The 19052-nt window shown below is 37.6% G+C and overlaps 1 long non-coding RNA gene across 1 annotated transcript in view; it reads right to left on the reverse strand.

The window, feature by feature from the left end:
* Positions 1-212: 212 nt before the first annotated feature.
* Positions 213-19052, reverse strand: part of LOC134298937 (uncharacterized) — a 68723-nt gene continuing 49883 nt past the window's right edge. Inside the window, exons 3-4 of the long non-coding RNA XR_010006061.1 lie at positions 7790-7841; positions 213-980 (exon numbers count right to left, since the gene is read on the reverse strand). This is a non-coding gene — a long non-coding RNA (uncharacterized LOC134298937). The remainder of the gene's footprint in view (positions 981-7789; positions 7842-19052) is intronic.

Here is a 19052-nt window from a genome sequence, read left to right on the forward strand (position 1 = left end):
AAGAAACCATGCCTACTGGAAGAATGAGGAAGATGTGGTTGAAAATATTAACTTTTCTTTGTGGTGTGTTTTCTAACTTGTGGTCAGATGGTAATCTTGGAAAGACTTATTCAAGGGATGTTTGCCAAAATTTACAGAGTATGACTTGCCAAAAGCCATCCAGTTGGTTTCCATAAATGAATGGGAATTCAGACCCTATTCGCCCAATCTTTTAGTCCAATACTCAAATGACTACACTATGCTGGTACTCAGAAAATGTGAACACAACATGCCAAATTTATACATATGGCACAGAAATTTAGCAATATGTAACAGATGGAGGGAGCGCAACAAGGAAAAAAGAAGTTTAAGAAGAGTACTACAAATTGCAATGACATCCTGATTTTCACAGAGAATACATGATGCTGAATAACAATAAAAATGATAATGCATTTTCTTGCCATCAAGATGCCATCAATAAGATACACTCTAAATTTAGTACCACCAAAACTGGAAAAATACATAAGACACATCTATGATTCCATGTCGCACCAGGGGAAGAGCATTTTAAATTTGAAATGTACAGTAAATCAAATAATTGTCCCATCTAGTACAATATAGCATGCATCTTCAGTCTGCTACTTTTAATATGTTTGAACTACACACAATGCTTTTTCATTTGCCTTGGAATAATGAAATTTTTGGTCCAAAAAGCTAGAAAACACCAAACTAACAAAGGCAAATTTGGAACTATTGTATTTATTTCACAGTATTGGACAAATCTGTCAGTTTCCTTTCTTTCTCACTTGAAAGCTTTAATGTCTCAAGATTTTCCCTTCAATTTTTCAAATAAATGTACAGTCTTGCAAAGTTCTTGTCAAAAAAAAAACCTAGCAATTTTCAGCCATCTGTAGCTGTCAAATTTTAGAAATTGAGTTATTCCCACCAAGTGGTGGAGAAAGGTGTTTTGCTTCTCTGCAATGTAGCTGTTTAACATGATCCTATAAAAGGAAAAAGAGGTTATAATCTTAACTCATGACCCTAAACATATCAGAATACGCAGAAAATCTATTCATATTACACAATTTTAGTAGTTTAAATACTATGTCTCAATCCTATAAAATATTGGCTTTTTCAGTTTTCTAAGACTTGCAAAGGTCTTCGCTAAGAAATTGCAGTGTGTCAGGCAACTGATGATTTTTAAATCTCTCACCAAAATATGAATCCCAAGATTCCATAGAATGGAATGCTAGAAGTTAAAGTGCTATCAAAGTGCTGTAATGCTTCAATGTGGCTATTCCCAGTTATTCAGAGTAAGACTTTAAGTGCTAAGCATTCAATATTCTCTGTATAGTCAGACCTGTCACTTTTGTTTTCTCCTACATTCAATCATTTTTCAAATCCAGATCTTCTCCATTGATGAAAATATTAATTATTTTGGAAAGATCTTATCCAAATTGTACCAATTTTCTCCTCTATACAGAGTAACAAAGGAAGTAAATAACAAAAGCAGATACCAGTTTTCCAGAAAAAGGTTCAAAATGATAAGGCAAAAATCAAATCAACAGGTCTATCTCCTGAATTACTCTTTGCCCCATCATGAGAGTGGACCATATCTGAAATGCCTAGAAATGCCTCACTTTCCTGCATGGTCACAAAAAAAAAGGCAAAGCCTCGAGTGTTTTGAACATTTGTATTTAAGTTCATATTTATCTTGTTTGTAATTTTCCTCCACAGAAATTGATAATTGTTTTCATGAAATCACTATATGTAATGAGAGAAAGACAATAAGTTATGTCCTTCACTTAAGTGTTAATGGCAGCTTGAGATTTTCCATCTGTGAGAAATGGAGATGGATGGGTTAGGAGGGATTAAAAGTTAATAATTCATAAAAGCAACATATATTTCTACAGTTTACATTTTGAAAAATATATTTGTAGAAAACACATAAGCTTTTTAAAAAAAAAACGCAACAGATGTTTTTTGTTTGTTTTAATTGCGTTGCATTACAGGAATTGAATAGAGGTTAAGCTCTGAAAATAATCAACAAAGAATAACATTTTTAAAAGCATGTTAAACACAGCAGTGACATATGTTATTGCAAGCAATATTCATTAATTAACATTTCTTACAATTCCCTATAATACTTGTTAATCATTTGGAATTTTAACATTTAAAAGGTGGGAAGAAAATATACCAATATCATGCTGTTATTGAATAAGGTATGCAAGCCTGAAGTGAAAATATGGTGGAAACTTGAAAGTGGTTGGATAAGATAGCAAACTGTAGAGAACATGTATATTCATTTTTTTCTGTGATAACTTCCTGCTGCCTACATACATATGCTTTCAGGTATAAAAACATAATTTAGAATACAATTCATAACACAATATTTCTTCCACATGAGCAGCAAGATCAGATTTAAGCAAGATTAAAATGAGAACATATCTGGTGAAAGCAAGAATTGATATGGAAAAAGACCGCAGTGAAATTCATCAGAATATATTTCCTTTAAAAGGGCTACCATCCTTCTTTTATTAAGGCTTCGGCTCTGGCACTTGCAGGATTTTCTCTGATTAGTTTCTGGTTTTGTATTTCATTTTGCTTGTGGTGATGGGGGCCACCATGTTTCTCCTCAAATGCCTCAGAGCAATGCTGAAACACTGTCAGGCCCAGGTCGTGAACGACACTTGTAGCAGCAGCAAACAGGAAAAGAAAAGCAAAATAAGGAAAAGAGAAACAAGGGACCTCTTCACACAGGGCATTTTTGCCCCCTTTGGCCATTTTTGATGATTGCAAGGACAGGTCTTGCTATGCGCCATCACACGACGCATGGCAGACCCTGTCTATATTCCTCCCAAAGTGGAGGAGAAGCACTGAAAGGTGCTTTCTCCTGCACTACAGGGAGGAAAGTGTAGTTTGGATAGCTCTAATGGAGCTCCTCACACTTTCCTCCCCTTTTTGCTGTGTGTTGCTGCACATTGCTACCCTTTCTGCCATCTGATGAGGGAGAGAAAAAGTTCCAAAACACCCTCTCCCATCTCCTCCATGTGATAAGGGAAGGAGGGAGGGTTCACAGCGCACCACAAGCCATAGAATCATAGAATAGTAGAGTTGGAAGAGACCTCACGGGCCATCCAGTCCAACCCCCTACAAGAAGCAGGAAAATCTCATTCAAAGCACACCCGACAGATGCCCATCCAGCCTCTGTTTGAAAGCCTCCAAAGAAGGAGACCTCCACCACAGTCCGGGGCAGAGAGTTCCACTGCCAAACAGCTCTCACAGTGAGAAATTTCTTCCTGATGTTCAGGCGGAATCTCCTTTCCTGTAGTTTGAAGCTATTGTTCCGCGTCCTAGTCTGCAAGGCAGCAGAAAACAAGCTTGCTCCCTCCTCCCTATGACTTCCCCCTTACATATTTGTATATGGCTATCATGTCTCCTCTCAGCTTTCTCTTCTGCAGGCTAAACATACCCAGCTCTTTAAGCCACTCCTCATAGGGTTTGTTCTCCAGACCCTTGATCATTTTAGTTGCCCTCCTCTGGACGCTTTCCAGCTTCTCAACATCTCCCTTCAATTGCGGTGCCCAGAATTGGACACAGTATTCCAGGTGTGGTCTGACCAAGGCAGAATAGAGGGGGAGCATGACTTCCCTGGATCTAGATGCTATACCCCTATTAATGCAGGCCATAATCCCATTGGCTTTTTTAGCAGCCACATCACACTGTAGGCTCATGTTTAACTTGTTGTCCACAAGGACTCCAGGATGCTTTCCCTTTTGTTGGCAATTGCTGGCACAATGGCACAGCCCAAAAGGGCTATGTGAAGAGGTCAGAGGAAAAGAAGAGAAAGGATGCATGATGTGTCTAAAACAAATGGTGATTTTCTCTCCTGGGAAACTTCTAAGGACATTTTTAATCATTTCTGATATAAAAGTGCATTTTTGAAGTAAGCATGGAGTAAGCTTAGCAATTTCCTTCTCACTGTAAGAAAGTCAATGATAAGCACACAGCTTTGAAAGGTTTGGGGAAAATGCCTTTTTATATGTGTATGTTTTCCCTTTTGCTGGCTAAAGGGAAAAATTGTTATTATCGTTATTATTATTTTCTGTGCAAAAAATGCTGTAATTTTCTGCAGGATTCACATGTGGTTCATTAGCATCAATACAGCATGCCAAAAATTCTGTGCCAAAATGGTATTTTTTTTTAACATGAAATTTTCACTTTGGTGCTGTCTGAATATTTGTGTGTGTGAGAGGGGGAGAAAGTGTGCATGCAAGCATGCATGACAAAAGCTGATCAGGAACATCGCCCCCTGAAAATACCTCTTTGGAATCCATTTTGCATGGAATTTGGCATGAAAAAAATATATAAAAAGATGTTAATGCTGCCACCGAGACTTTATTTCAAATACTAAATGAAATAATCAACATCACTGCGGGAAACGGGTTTTATATGGACATTTTCTATTAACAGAGGATATTCTTTTTCAATAGTATTACTGTTTATGGAGGCTATGGAGTAAAAGGACTGTAATGTGTTACTAATGAGGGCCAGGGCATGAGAACATATTTTTTGGTTCTGCTATTATTAAAAGAAGCTCCCGGTAGCACAGTGGGTTAAATTGCTGAGCTGCTGGACTTGCTGACTGAAAGGTTGGCAGTTCAAATTCAAGGAGCAGGGTGAGCTCCCACTGTTAGCCCCAGCTTCTGCCAACCAAGCAGTTCAAAAACATGCAAATGTGAGTAGACCAATAAGTACCGCTCTGTCCACATGACCTTGGAGGTGTCTACAAACAATGGCGGCTTTTCGGCTTAGAAATGGAGATGAGCACTAACCCCCAGAGCTGGACATGACTAGACTTAATGTCAGGGGAAAACCTTTACCTATTATTAAAAGGAAGAACAGGGCAAAACATGTCAACATAGACATGAAGTATAGGTCTGTGTTAAAACATTGTTTCCTTTGTTCTTCTCCTAAGAGTTCATGGAACTTTTGGTATGGCAAGTTTATCTTTCTGTGAAATTTTTCATACATATCGGATATATTAAGCTATATTAGTACATTACTCTGGTTAGTGTTGTTGAGATTTCTCTCTGCACTTTGTTCTGGTAACAGCTTTCATTGTCAGCAATATGCTCTTTCTTAAGTACTTTTCTCTCTCTCTCTGCAAGTGTGCTTGTTTCCAAAATTAGTTTATCTATCATAGGGTGATTTGTTTAATAATTAAATTAGACCTCATTCTTGCTTTAATGTCTTCCTATTTCACTTCGTTGTCTGCTTATTGCTTTCATTTGCTCTACTAAATTTTAATCAGTTTACATACTTAATTTCACTGCATTGTTTGTTTATTAGAATCTGAATTAGTATAGATATGTAAATGTCTGCCTGCCAATTTAATTGATTACCACATATTCCATTGATTGCTTACTCAATTAGTTGCCTGATTCTTCTGTTTCTGGTTAATGGAGTACTGCCTAATTTTCCCAATGCATAATTTAACAGTGAATTCACAGAATTATATTTGGTAAAATATGAAGTTTGAGTACAACAGTCAGTTACAGCCACTGCAGAGATAGTAAAATACACTTGTGCAAATTTGATTGATTTGAAGGTTCTACCCTAGTTGATACCAACAATTGGATTTAGCTCTAGGTCTCATTTCTAACCCATTCCTTCCCTCACATCTCTTTATATTTTAGCCCCATAGCCTTTTCCAACATGCTATATTAATAATAGGGGCCCCTGGTGGCACAGTGTGTTAAAGCGCTGAGCTGCTGAACTTGCAGACCAAAAGGTGCCAGGTTCAAATCCTGGGAGCGGAGTGAGCGCCCGCTGTTAGCTCCAGCTTCTGCCAACCTAGCAGTTCGAAAACATACAAATGTGAGTAGATCAATAGGTACCGCTCTGGCAGGAAGGTAATGGCGCTCCATGCAGTCATGCCAGCCACATGACCTTGGAGGTGTCTACGGACAATGCCAGCTCTTCGGCTTAGAAATGGAGATGAGCACCAACCCCCAGAGTTGGTCACGACTGGACTTAACGTCAGGGAAAACCCTTTACCTTTACCTATATTAATAAATTCCTTCACAATGACCAATTATCCTGTCTAAATCTTGTTGTCTTTGCTGCCGTGTTTGGTCACTTTAAGATGACTGGCAAAACCATATGCTGCATTCAAAATCCATATATCTGTCAGCTGTGGGTGGCTCACCAAGACGCTTTCAGACAGCAGGAAATTGCAGGCAAAAACAGTAACTCATTTTCACCTGCATTCCTGTCCACACCTCCCACCCCAAACCCCAGATTTTTCCTCCCAGGTGACCAGATAGTATCCAGATTGTAATCAGGATAGGAGCCAGCCACCCCGCAAACCCCAAATTTAGGCCCTAAAATTTACCTAAAGCTGCTGCCAGGCACGGAGTCTGCTTGTAAGTTGTTCTGGTGCTAATTCCGAACAAAGCAGGGAAATCCTTCAGTCATTTGAATGCCTCCGGTAAAACCAAGACAGGTCTCAGTTTAAAGGTGTTTCTGGATGGTCTCCAAGACAAACACTATTGCCTATCCTATTATACTTTATCACAAATATATAATGAAATCAGCCAAGCTTTGGTGGTTGTTCTATCTTATCCCTTTATCTAGGGATAAAGATAGGCTGTCACTACCTGCTATTTCCCAAAACAGAAGGAGACACGATGTGGTGCATGCAGTCCAAGCTCAATTTATGCTACCTAAGTCCCTTGTATGATAGCCAAACTTGACATAGTGCTGCAAGATGCTGCAAATGTCACTTCTTGCCACAGTCATACCAACAAAATTTAGATGAGCAGTAAGATTTATTTCTTAAAAATAATTATTTTTGTGGCCATCAAAATACTACTGAAATCTGGCAGCTTAGACATGGTATGATGTGACTCACACTGGATTTGGGAAGGGAGTCAAAGGTATCCCTTTGGATGTTGATGAAATCTAGACTAGAAAAAATCACCAAAAGAAATCAGAAAACAGAGTAGAAGGTCAAATATATGTTTGTGTGCATGTGTATGTGTATATTCAATGAAAAGTAGACCAATCTTACATAGTTTTAATAGCCAGCCACTTGTTTTTTGCAACTCATATGGTTCATTTTATATTTCTTCCAGTGGGGGTTTATCTGATCTCCTTTTTAGAGCAGCATCCCTAGGTTCATCCTCCACATATAACTTTAATTACTTTTGCAATAATCTTACAGTCTCCCACTTGATCTACCCACACAAATTTCAGTACAATTACTATGATGTGGATGAATCATGGAGCTGCCTTTCTGTTCCCTTCTTTCATCAACTTATCTTGACATCTTGGACTCCTCTACATCTCCCGGAAAATCTCAATTTAATTCCTTTACTCCTGCAATATCTTTTAACCTCTTCAGGCATGGTTACCACTGATGCAATCACATTCTCCCCACCTGCTGCAATCCTGAACACACATTTTACAAGACTTTAATCTTCTTTCTCAGTGCTCATTTAGATGGAAAATTATTGTTGATTTATCACTGAAGAAGTAGGGGGAAATCATCTAACCTTTCACCAGTAAGATGGTGATGGGATAGTTTTAGTTCCTATCTTTAAAAAATATTGTTAAAGTATGACTCCACAACCATTTTAAACCTTTCAACACTTCCCTTTGTCCATCAAAGTATGTTTTAACTATAAAAGTCTCATTTTTTTTAAAAAAAGAAAAAGTTTGTTGTATATTAGTTGTCCCACACTTTAACATAAATATTTTTGCACACTTTATGGAAATATATTGGCCAAGGGAAGAATGTACTTACACAGAAACCAATTTCTGCGAGGAGTCAATACAGAGTCATGGTGGAGAGAGAGCTGTTAATGAAAATATAGCAAAACAGAAATAATATAGATTAATTAAAAGCAAATAAAAGACAGTTAGTAAAGGAATTGTTTCTCTCCTATTAATGATTTTCATAGTAATTGTTTTAGAATGCTAATTATACTGAAAATTAACAGTGAACATGAAACAGCTGTTATCAATACAGACAAAATTTCCATCTTTTTTGCTTCATTGAACAAATGTCATTTAATGCCAGCTTTTGCAATCTATCTCTGTTTGTACCTCATGCTCATAAAAAGAGCTTATCAACTATTGGGTTAACACAACGAGAATTCTCATGTTAAACCATATCAACAATATATATTTTAATAACATTACATTGATTCAAGCTTCTCCTTTCCCCATCATCAAATATATCCAATTAAGAAAAACTATAGCGGGTGGTATCTTAATCTATCCTGTCATACAATGATATATAGATAGATATGTACAGTTGGCATTGCATGACAAATTATTGATCAGAATTTTGTTCCTTTCCTTTCGGAAAAATGTATCACAGATCCAACAATGAGAAGGAGTGTGAGAAGCATAATAGAAAGTCGTATTTTGATAGATAGGCTTTTTTAGCTAAACAATAAGATCCTCATTACCATAGGGAATACATTCGCAACAGGACTACAATTCTGTGAATAATTGATGGTTCAAGCAAAACATTTGTTTCCAGTGTCACCACTATTTCAGTGTGTGCATGTCTGTATACAAAACATATATCTATATCTACTTTTAAAAATTCAAATAAATATTAAACAACAAAAGTTCTCCTTTGTGTCTAAACAGTAAAAGCACTGATCAATAAATAAGAACAGTTTTATTCAATTTCTCCCTCTATCCATAGTAAACAAAAATCCTTCAGTACAAAGCAGGATGGAGATCCAGAGAAATTTCCACTGGAACTGTTTCCAGAGGACTTTCCACAAATAGAAGACCCATGCAGCTTATCTCTTCCACAACCCAGAATTAAAGTTTAAAACAAGACATGGGATAAAAGCTGTATGTTTATTAAACAAATACAGGACTGGAATGAGCAATGATAAATTGTGGTCTTGTAGGCAAGAATATTAGAGGCAAAGATGAAGTACTTTGGCCACATAATGAGAAGACAGGAAAGCCTGGAAAAGATCATGATGTTGGGGAAAATGGAAGGAAAAAGGAAGAGAGGCCGACCAAGGGCAAGATGGATGGATGGTATGCTTGAAGGGACTGTCTTGACCTTGAAGGAACTGGGGGTGGTGATGGCCGACAGGAAGCTCTGGCGTGGGCTGTACTATGGGGTCATAAAGAGTCAGAACCGACCGAACGAATAAACAACAACTGAAGCAAGAGAGTAATTGAAATTCATGTTGTTTCATAAATAGTCAGCACCTTCTCTGGTACTAAGCCTAGTTCAAATGATTTTTTGGGGCTCAGATAATCTTTGTTAACATGAGGTCAGGGCGAGGTGGGCCCGACAGTTCCCCTGTCCCTCTTGGTGAATAAAAAGTAGAAAGATACCTCTTAAGACCCTCAGACTAATTCTCATGCCAAATTTCTAAACCAGACAGAGCTATTTGGGTATAACAATCCTTACCAAATGAAATGCTTCCAGATTTTTGTAATGATTTCTTAAGGGAGACCTTGTGTTGTTTTGCATGTAGACATTAAAGCTTCCATTTGGGTGCTGAGAATGGTAGCTAGATTTCTTTTACTAGAGACAGGGAGAAGCAAGGAGTATTCTTTCATTGCTGGAACCACAATCTGTTGCTCATAGCTTAGCAGCTGAAAAGGAAATTTCAGATCCCCCCTTGCACCATTTTAGACAAAACCAGTAGTAATTCTGGAAAGTGTTGATCTCTGCTTACATGGAAATAATGCTTGGCAGTTTTGAAACAATTTTATCTCTCTTGAAATTCTTGGAATCATCAGTGCAAAAGCATCTCAGTACTCTAAAGGGTTTTATTTTGAGTTTTAAAAAAGGTTTATTCTGGGTAATAAAAAAACCTGCTAAAGATCTGGATCTTTCAGTAAGGACTGGATCTTTAGAAATGTGGGATTTCTTCATGATCCCAGAAGCAGTCAACACAGCATGGGCTCAACCAGCCTGCAGAAGAGGGATAGCAATGCCATCCTCCTCTCCCTTGCTGCCTTTAAAACATTAAAAATAGGCTCAGCAAGCTCCTTACTGAGCCTGTTGTATTCCCTTTGCTCTCAATGATGCAACAAAGCTTTGGAGGGGTTAATTCCCTCTTGGAAGCTTCATGCATCATTTAGAGGTGCCATGGAGCAAAGGAAACACTCCGGGCTCAGTTAGGAGCTTATTTATAATGTTTTCATGGCAGGAAAAGGGTGGGGGTGGTGACAAGAGGTCAGGTGGACATGCCCACCATGCTGACACTGGTTTGGCATAGCTGGGTGTCTGGCCATCCATTTACCCAAAAGGCAGGATTTTGGTCCTGGTGTGGCCTCCAAATTTGTGTGAAATTTGCATTTTCAATGCTGATTGGAGGCTGATTTTGTCCAGTATAGCAGGGTCCCAGACTCTGGAACTCTGTCTCTATCTCTGGAGAGACCATGATAACCAAATCCCTGCTTACCTTTTGCAGGTAGGTGAAAACATAACTCAGTCATCAGGCATTTATTGAATAAGAGGGATGCTGGGAATGGTGTGAGTGGGATTTTAGAACAGTATGTAGTTTCTAAGTGTTGTTTTAAAAGTACTGTAATATTTTTATGTTCCATGACAGAAGGATTTGGATTGAGTTTTTTTTTAATTTTTCTATTTGTATTTGAATAAATGTTGTCCACCACCTTGAGCTCTTAATATCAGGAGAAAAGCAGGTTAAAAATGAAGTACAAAAATAAACAAATGGTTGCTTGTAAACTAATAAGAAAGCTGGGCTGTGGCACAGCTGGTTAGTAGCCAACTGCAATAAATCACTACTGATCATGAGGTCATGAGTTTGAAGCTAGCCCAAGTTGGATTGAGCGGCTGACCGTTAAAATAGCCCAGCTCATTGTTGATCTATGCAACCCGAAAGATAGTTGCATCTATCGAGTAGGCAATTTAGGTACCGTTTATGCGGAGAGGCTAATTTAACTAATTTACAACACCATAGAAATTGTCCATTAGCATGTGGAAAGGAATGAGGAAGTAATCCATCAAGGACTCAGTGTCACAGTGGATGATGAAGCAGCAGCTCCCCCTGTGGCCGGAATTGAGCATACCTTCATGAAGCTGGAAGCTGGAAAATGTTAAATTGCCGCTGTGTCTTTGTCTCTGTCTGTATGTCATATGGCACTTAATGTTTGCCATGTATATGTACATTGTGATCTGCCCTTAGTCCCCTTCGGGGTGAGAAGGGTGGAATATAAATACTGTAAACAAACAAACAAACAAACAAACAAATAATAAAGCTAGAGCTACTGTCCCACTACATTCAGTGTTGCTTATCCCAGCTAAGTGTGTATAGGAGTACAAGAATAGTGAACTGATCCTTTTTATGTCCCTCTCCAGTTACAAATAACGTGCTCACTTTCCTATGAATATAATCAACTCACATCTTTGCATCACTTTCCAAATCTCCTTCCATTATTTCAAAAATTCAATAGATATTAAATTGATTTTCATCTATGTTCAAAACTGCAATTAAAGATAAAGCAATCCCCTATCCTCTATTCAATTAAAAGTTGTTTGTGAGGTGCAGGAAGAGAATATTTAATTAATTCTCATTCTACGTGTCTCTTTAATGTTAATTATCAAGAGCAATAAAAGAACCATTTGACAAAGGTGAATACTAATCAGTTTATTGTAGATCCCAGGTACAAATATATAAGCAGATGGTTAGCTGGAAAAACGTCTTGTGTCTGCTTTTCATTCTCCCCAAAATGGGCATTGCTCACATTTAAACAAATTACATTCCTCTTAGTTTGTTGGTATGCCAGAAATAAAATAGAACAACAGTGTGATGATGGGATAATTCTGGCAAAGATAATTCTGGTTATGTATGTGCTAATGACATAAAGAAGGTGGGACATACAAAAAGGTATTAGGATACAAAGCAGCCATTAAGGGTATTCCTGGCTGTTACTTAATTTTTTTCTCCTCATTGCTTTTACAGTCTTATTATAGCTTCCATAATATAATCACTGAAAAGGAATTCAAGGTATGTGGATTTCATTTGAAGCATTCATTTTTGACTACACACAGTCAGTTGGAAATACCTACTTATGAACAATATTGTTGAAGATTACTTTCTGTGTCTGATTTCTTTTTTAAAAAACTAGATGCAGGAGGGGAAAAAACAGTTTAAATTTACCAAGTGAGCTCTTTGAAATCCAATCACCAACAATTGCAGTGTAAAAAAATTGAAGCAGAGATTTAACCTAATCATCAATATGGACTAACATCAATTCATATACAAGTGTTTTCTTACTATTCATAAACAACTGGCTAATAGCGCTGCGTGTCTAAGTGCATGAATGGGTCTTCTGTTAGGTGGAGGATCGTCTGACATTCATCTTGACTTATTTGCACAATTATCTTGTTAAGTACTTTTATTATGGAGCATCTCCTTTCTGCTCATACAACAATGATGCTAGGCTTGTATAGGTCGACCACTTTGGGAGATCAACAGCAATTCGTAATTCATTGCTACACAAGCACAACTTCTCTATAAGCAGAATCAATCAATAAGATAATTTAAATTGCTTTCTGGTTGCCCATCTACTGAAAGGTCATGCCAAGGATCTAATCCCCCTCCCCCCCACAACTCACATAACCTCTAGTGAAGTCTAAACTTTCAGATTAGTCCCAAGGATGATATCTTGGATTCCAAGATATTAACCCAACTTATACTTTATGGCCCAACACTACCTGCGACGGATAGGGATATTCACCAGGTTATTATTAATGTTTAATTATTTTAATGACACAAATGCTTTAATTATATTTAATTTTTGTATTTTAGAATATACATATTTAAAATATATATTTATTGTTTGCTACCTTGAGTCCCTATATCAGGAGAAAGGAGGAATAAAGCAAAAACAAACAAATAAATATCAGACCCGCTTGCAATTTTCTAAGATGTATCTGGTTCCCTGCTTTGGATCCATGAACTCTATCCACTTGATAGAGTTCAGACATTTGAAATATTATGTCTGGAAGTGGTCCAGCCCCATCAACAGGCCATGTACATTTTCCTTGTGTATCTTCCTTTGAACAATATCTAAGCAGTGTTGGTCACTTTATCCTGGTCATACTTGTTTAGGTACAATAGCAAATCATATTATTGCCTCATCTGGTCAGAAAAACTAGATTACCTCAATGTCTTTTAATGCCTGAATAATAAGGACTAAGCATAAGTTATTACACCCAAAATGAATAACCAGGAAAATGGCCACACTTGAAGGGCACATTTACCACTGCAAGCCCCCCTCCCCCAAGTTTCAGAATGTTTGGCTCATCCCCTGAGATTTAGGAAGTTCCTAAAGTTTCTTAAAAATAATGTATCCCATGGAAGGATCTGATTGAGATTCAATAGTATCTCCCCCTCTCCCTCTGACTTTCACAAAAGTATGACTCAATTGACTGATACATTGAAACCAAGTTGTAATTTGGACTTGATCCCAGAACCTTTGGATCAAGATTACAGAAATGAAAGACTTATGTAATGATAGTGCAAGATGCTAACATTCCACTAGCTCTACATTTATGTTGGCTCTGTTAATAGTTTAAAAAGATTTAATTTGGAGAATATTTAATTTTATAAGATAAAGGATACAAATGATCTCTCACTCTAAAGAATGCAAAAGACAATCCCCTTAAGAAATCTCTTTTGCAATAAAAACTTCCATGGATACTCAAATACAACTCAAGTAGTTTGTTTCTAACTCTTTACCACAACCAGAAAAAACAACGCCATTTTTTAAAAGTAGGAAACTTGGCTAAGTGATCACTTGTTATATCCACTAATGGCCTTAAGCAGTACTTCTGATTCTTGCCAAGAAAAAGGAACTAAATTGGTCATAGCATAGCAATGCATAGAGAGAATGAACTTTATGGCTGGATTTTCTCTCTCTGTGTGAACATTAGGAAGAAAGGAATGCCGGGATGCTTTATTCAGCAGAATCAGGGTGTAGCTAGACTATTTCCGTCTGTATTTCCTTCCTGCAGTCTCGTCATTCTGGACAGACACGCTTCAAGTCTTCCAAAGCATAGAGTGAGCTCCTCCATTTGGAGACTGAGTGGAATTTCATTTTGTTTGCCCTAGTGAAACATCTTGCTTGGTTAAACATAATAATGAAGAATAGAAAATAATTGATCCAACTGGTGAGCTTCAGACACTTGGAAAGATGAGAAACAGGACAACAGCGGAACAGGAATCTAGCTCTTGCCCCTTTTAGTGTTTCATTTGGGCCCCATCTACACTAACTATTTAATGCAGTTTAAAGCTAGCTTCAAACTGCAGTAGCCAAACAATGAACACCCACAAAGGTGCATTAGAGAAAACACTTAATGCACATCAATACTTTCTATAGTTTATGGAATCACCACATTGACTTCAAAACTGGTCCAGGATTTCCTATGGAACTATCTACACAGTGAAATCACTTTCTTCAATGCTGGCTTGACTGCATTAAATTGTGAGTTTAAATATGACCTTAATGAAGACTAATCAGTGTGGAGAGATAAGAATGGTAAAAAGGTTTTCTGATCACCAGATAGGAAGACATTGGCATGATATCTATAACGTATCAGACAATGTACCAAATTGGTGGTGGCTCTGTTTACTCCATGCTGTTGACACTATGTAGATTTTGTTGTACTTAAAGTAGTTGATATAAAAACTGGAAAATGTTCCTGCTCCTTTAATGTTTTGTTGAGGGGATTTCAGCAAGTGCCGCTTATCTTCTAGAACAGGGGATATAATTTCTTAACCAGCTTCCATCTACTTAGTCATATAGTTATCTATCTAGGTGTTATCCTTTATATGCCAAATCAGATACAATGTTGACATACTTACATAAGAAATACGATTCCACCTATACTATCTGGTTACTTATTTATTTATTTATTTTATATGCTGCCTTTCTCTCAAAGTGGGACCCAGGACAAATCACAAATAAAATTAGTGATAACAATACAATGCAAAACAAAATAGCACAAAACTATAATTTCAAAAAAAAAACCAGTAGCAGTTATTCTAAATCTTCAAGACAACCATTCTTATTGGTATTCAGTTTCAGTGTTTGTCATTAACTTAAGAAAAATGTTGCATTTATATTAATAAAAGCTTTTAATCCCTGTTCATTCTGTCCACCCCTTGGTGAGCCTCCTACTGTTCTTTTATTTGGTAATTTCATTAAAATAAAACCCTTTTCTACAGCTGTCTTACTTTGTAAACAAATGTATTTGCTATAACTCATTTTATATTTAAGATAATAAATTAGATGCTGAAATTAGTAGTGAATGAGCTGAAAGAGTCTTCAAAAATCCAAGTTGAATTTTTTTCCCTTAGTACCATTTCCCCTTTCTCGTCTTAATATTTTATCTTCTTTATATTATTAGTTTCAAGAAGTATAGGTATTATTAAGGATGGTTTCATAGCTATCCTTCCAGTGAGAACTGAAAGGCTTTTTAAAAGACTAACTCTTATGTATGCAGTGTACAAAAATTATTACAATGTGAACCCAATCTTTAACAGTTATTTATTCCATCTTCCATTGCTCTGTTTATCAGGATTTCTCAATATAAATAGCACCTTCTACCATTTGATTTTTTTTCCTCAAGGAAATTCATCTGTTTAGAACCATGTAGGCTAGCAAGCAATATATTATGATGCAAGTGAGAAGATTTATTTGTAAAATAAAACTAGTTTTGCATTATTATAATACCTAAAGCAGCCCTCGTAGGGCTGAATCAGAATCATATTACAGATACAGTTTTCATTTTAAAAAAATACTAAAAAGCCAACCTAAAACGAGTTTTGGAAGGAACTAATGAATTCAGCAGTTGTTCTACTGTGAATTATGTTCTTGCAGATAGCAATTGCCACCTTCATTCAAACTGTCCAATTACTTTGTGAAGTCAGCAGTATTCAATATTTATTTGGTAAGTTCATCCCACTGCAGCTCTCAAGTGAAAGAGCCAATTTTATTTTCTAGCATGTTATATATATATATCTCAGGAAGGGAAGCTCCATCCAGCAGTCCCAGCATGGAATTAATAAAGTCTACATGGGAAGGGTTTATAGAAAGTTTACATTTCCATGAGGCATTGGGACAGGAAGCTTGCTAGGCGGAGTACATCAAGAGAAAATGTTGGAAACTCAACAACAAAACAGTGTCAACAAATGCTGTGCAAAGCTAAAGTTTCATAAGTTGCACAAACGCATGTCCCTGGAGCTGTAGCATTTTTCAAGATGAATGGAGAATGTATCCTCTTCCCTGCATGAATCAAAAATTTCATGCTACTTGGAGTTGCCTCTCTGAAGAAGAACTGATGTTATGAATTCAGAGGCTTCTCTTCTGAATATCTGTTCTCTGAGCACTGGAACAGCTGTGCATTTCCCTAAAACTATATTAATAATATACAGAGTGGTTTAACATTGGGTAATAAAACCTGGTTGAAATTTATAGACAGGCTGTAGAGTGACCCAAGGAATCAGGTGTTTGAACCAAAGCTGCAGCCAGAAAAAAAAAATCAGAGGGGGGGGGGGGAGTAAACAATTTAAATTTTTTGTAGTGACTCATGACGAATAGGTCCATAACACAAAATAATTTAAATTCTATGATTCATTCTATATTTTATATAGACTTAATTAAATTACATTTTTATTTTAGCTACAAAGTTTCAAGTCTAAAAAAGTTGAAAATTACTCTTAATTAGTAAGTTAACTGGTTACAAAAGAATATCAAAACACCAGTTAGAAGTACTTAAAAACTGTGTCAATACACTTTGACAGAAATCAGGCTCCACCAATAAATTATGGTGGACACTCAAGAGTGCAAGTTCAGTCAGTCTCTCTTGCCCCATTGTTCTTCTTATGTATGTTTTCAAATGTTTAAGAGTTGAAAACCACTTTTCATTTGGAGCTGTTAACACTGGCAATGTTGCAGAAAATTGAAGAAGTTCTTTAAACTTTTGGAATAAAATGTATGTCACAGACAAAATATGCTTCCAGTGCATTTGATGGCTTTTCTGCAGGTGCAATGTTTTTCTATTTTCTACAATGCAGGTCAAACCCTTTCATCAGTGTGTCACTATCTTGAAAGCATTCATTGTAAAGTTCTGTGCACATGTAAAAGTTGATTTGAAATGGCCAAAGTTAATAGGGAGGAACACTTGCAGTTCCTGAACTACTTCCCTGCGCCTTGTAAACCTTTCTTGACTCTGACTGTAGAAAAAGTTCAGAAGTGGGTTGTACACATTTAGCCTATAATATTCTATTGGTGTTGGTGAAGTTGCCTGGATGTTGCTTTTACAAGCCTTCCTTGAACAGATGTGAGGAATCATAACTTCTCCAACCATAGACTCCACCACTAATCTTGCTTTGTCAAAGATCCCCTGAAGTTCTTTCACAGATTCTGTGTACATCTCCCTGGCTTTTTCTAAGGGACTGTCGACATGTTGCAGACTACAGAAAATGTCCATATCCAGTCTTTGTAATGTTTTGATAAGCTGAAAAGATGATAACGGAAGCTTTCTTAGTATGTGTATGGTTGCTGCAAATTCAGCATTCAGAATAGCTAAAAGAAGGTGGGAAGAAGTTTCACTGTTGTATAGAAGACTCTCTTTTAGTTTTTCAAGTGTTCTCATCACCACACTGTATAGTTCAACAAAATGTAAAACTGCATCATGTTGTTGAACCCAACGGATTTCAAAAGCGGCAACAGGTTGTTTGCTCTTGATTGCGAGAAACAGTCTTTTATATTTTTCTTCAACAGTTCTGGTCTGATGGATAATGTCCTGAAGAAATTGTACACATATGATATTGTTCCTTGGCAGTTTCTGACAGGTGGAATCTGCAGGTTTTGCAAAGGCTAGATGTAGACTGCAGTGGATGTAGACAGCCATTAGATATTTCTGCGATATAATTGCCTGTGTGCCACTAATATGACCACTTATATTAGCAGCTTCACCATAACCCTATCCACTCAAATATTGCAAGCTCAGCTCAATTTTCCAGTGTTTTTAAAATCATGCCTGCAAGCCCTCCACCCGTCATATCACGTATCTTTACAAAGCCTATAAAGTCTTCTCTTATTCCTGAAGCTTCAACATCAATGTACCTTACTGAGAACAATAACTGTTCTGAGGTACTCTCATCCAAAGTTTCACCTGCCAAAACAGAGATATTTTAATACTTTCTCTTTCTCTCCATCCATCTCCCTTCTCCCTTCTTGTGCCCTCATGGAGGCAGCAGGGCTGCTCTCCCTTTCCCTCCCTCTCTCCCCCACACTCTATTGGCCTCCCCCTTGCATCGAGCCACACTCGGTTGGCATTGGGCTTGACGGGGAAGGGTTTGCTGTAATTTACGGACCAAGAAACCATGGCATACAGCCTCTACGCTCATCAGATGGAACCAAAATTCTGAAGGACAAAACATCAATTGCACTACGTTGGAAAGAGCACTATCAGAACCTGCTGAATCGCAGCTCCAATGTGGCTGAAGAGACCCTCTCACAAATCCCTCAACAACAAACCAGGGATGAGCTTGCAGCACTGCCTAGTTTGGAAGAAGTTAGCAATGCCATCAGCCAACAAAAAAACAACAAAGTCAGCAGATCTGATGGGATCCCTGCTGAAATCTTCAAAACGGGTGGACCTGAGCTGATACAACAACTCCACCAGCTCATTGAAAAGGTGTGGGTGACCGAGAAAATCCCAGCAGACTTCAAGGATGCCACCATCATCACCCTTTTCAAGAAAGGGGATAGAACAGACTGCAGGAACTATCGCGGTATCTCCCTTCTAACCTCTGCTGGGAAAATCCTCGCAAGAATCCTTGCAAACTGCCTTCTCCCTGTCTCAGAAGACACCCTCCCAGAATCCCAGAATGGCTTCTGTCCCTCCAGAGGAACAGTGGACATGATTTTCACTGCTTGACAGCTCCAAGAAAAATGCAGGGAACAAAACCAACCTCTGTACATGGCATTCATTGACCTTGCAAAGGCATTCGACACAGTGAATCGCAGCGCTCTCT

This window comes from Anolis carolinensis, chromosome 4 (assembly GCF_035594765.1).
Source record: "Anolis carolinensis isolate JA03-04 chromosome 4, rAnoCar3.1.pri, whole genome shotgun sequence".
Lineage (NCBI taxonomy): Eukaryota > Metazoa > Chordata > Lepidosauria > Squamata > Dactyloidae > Anolis > Anolis carolinensis.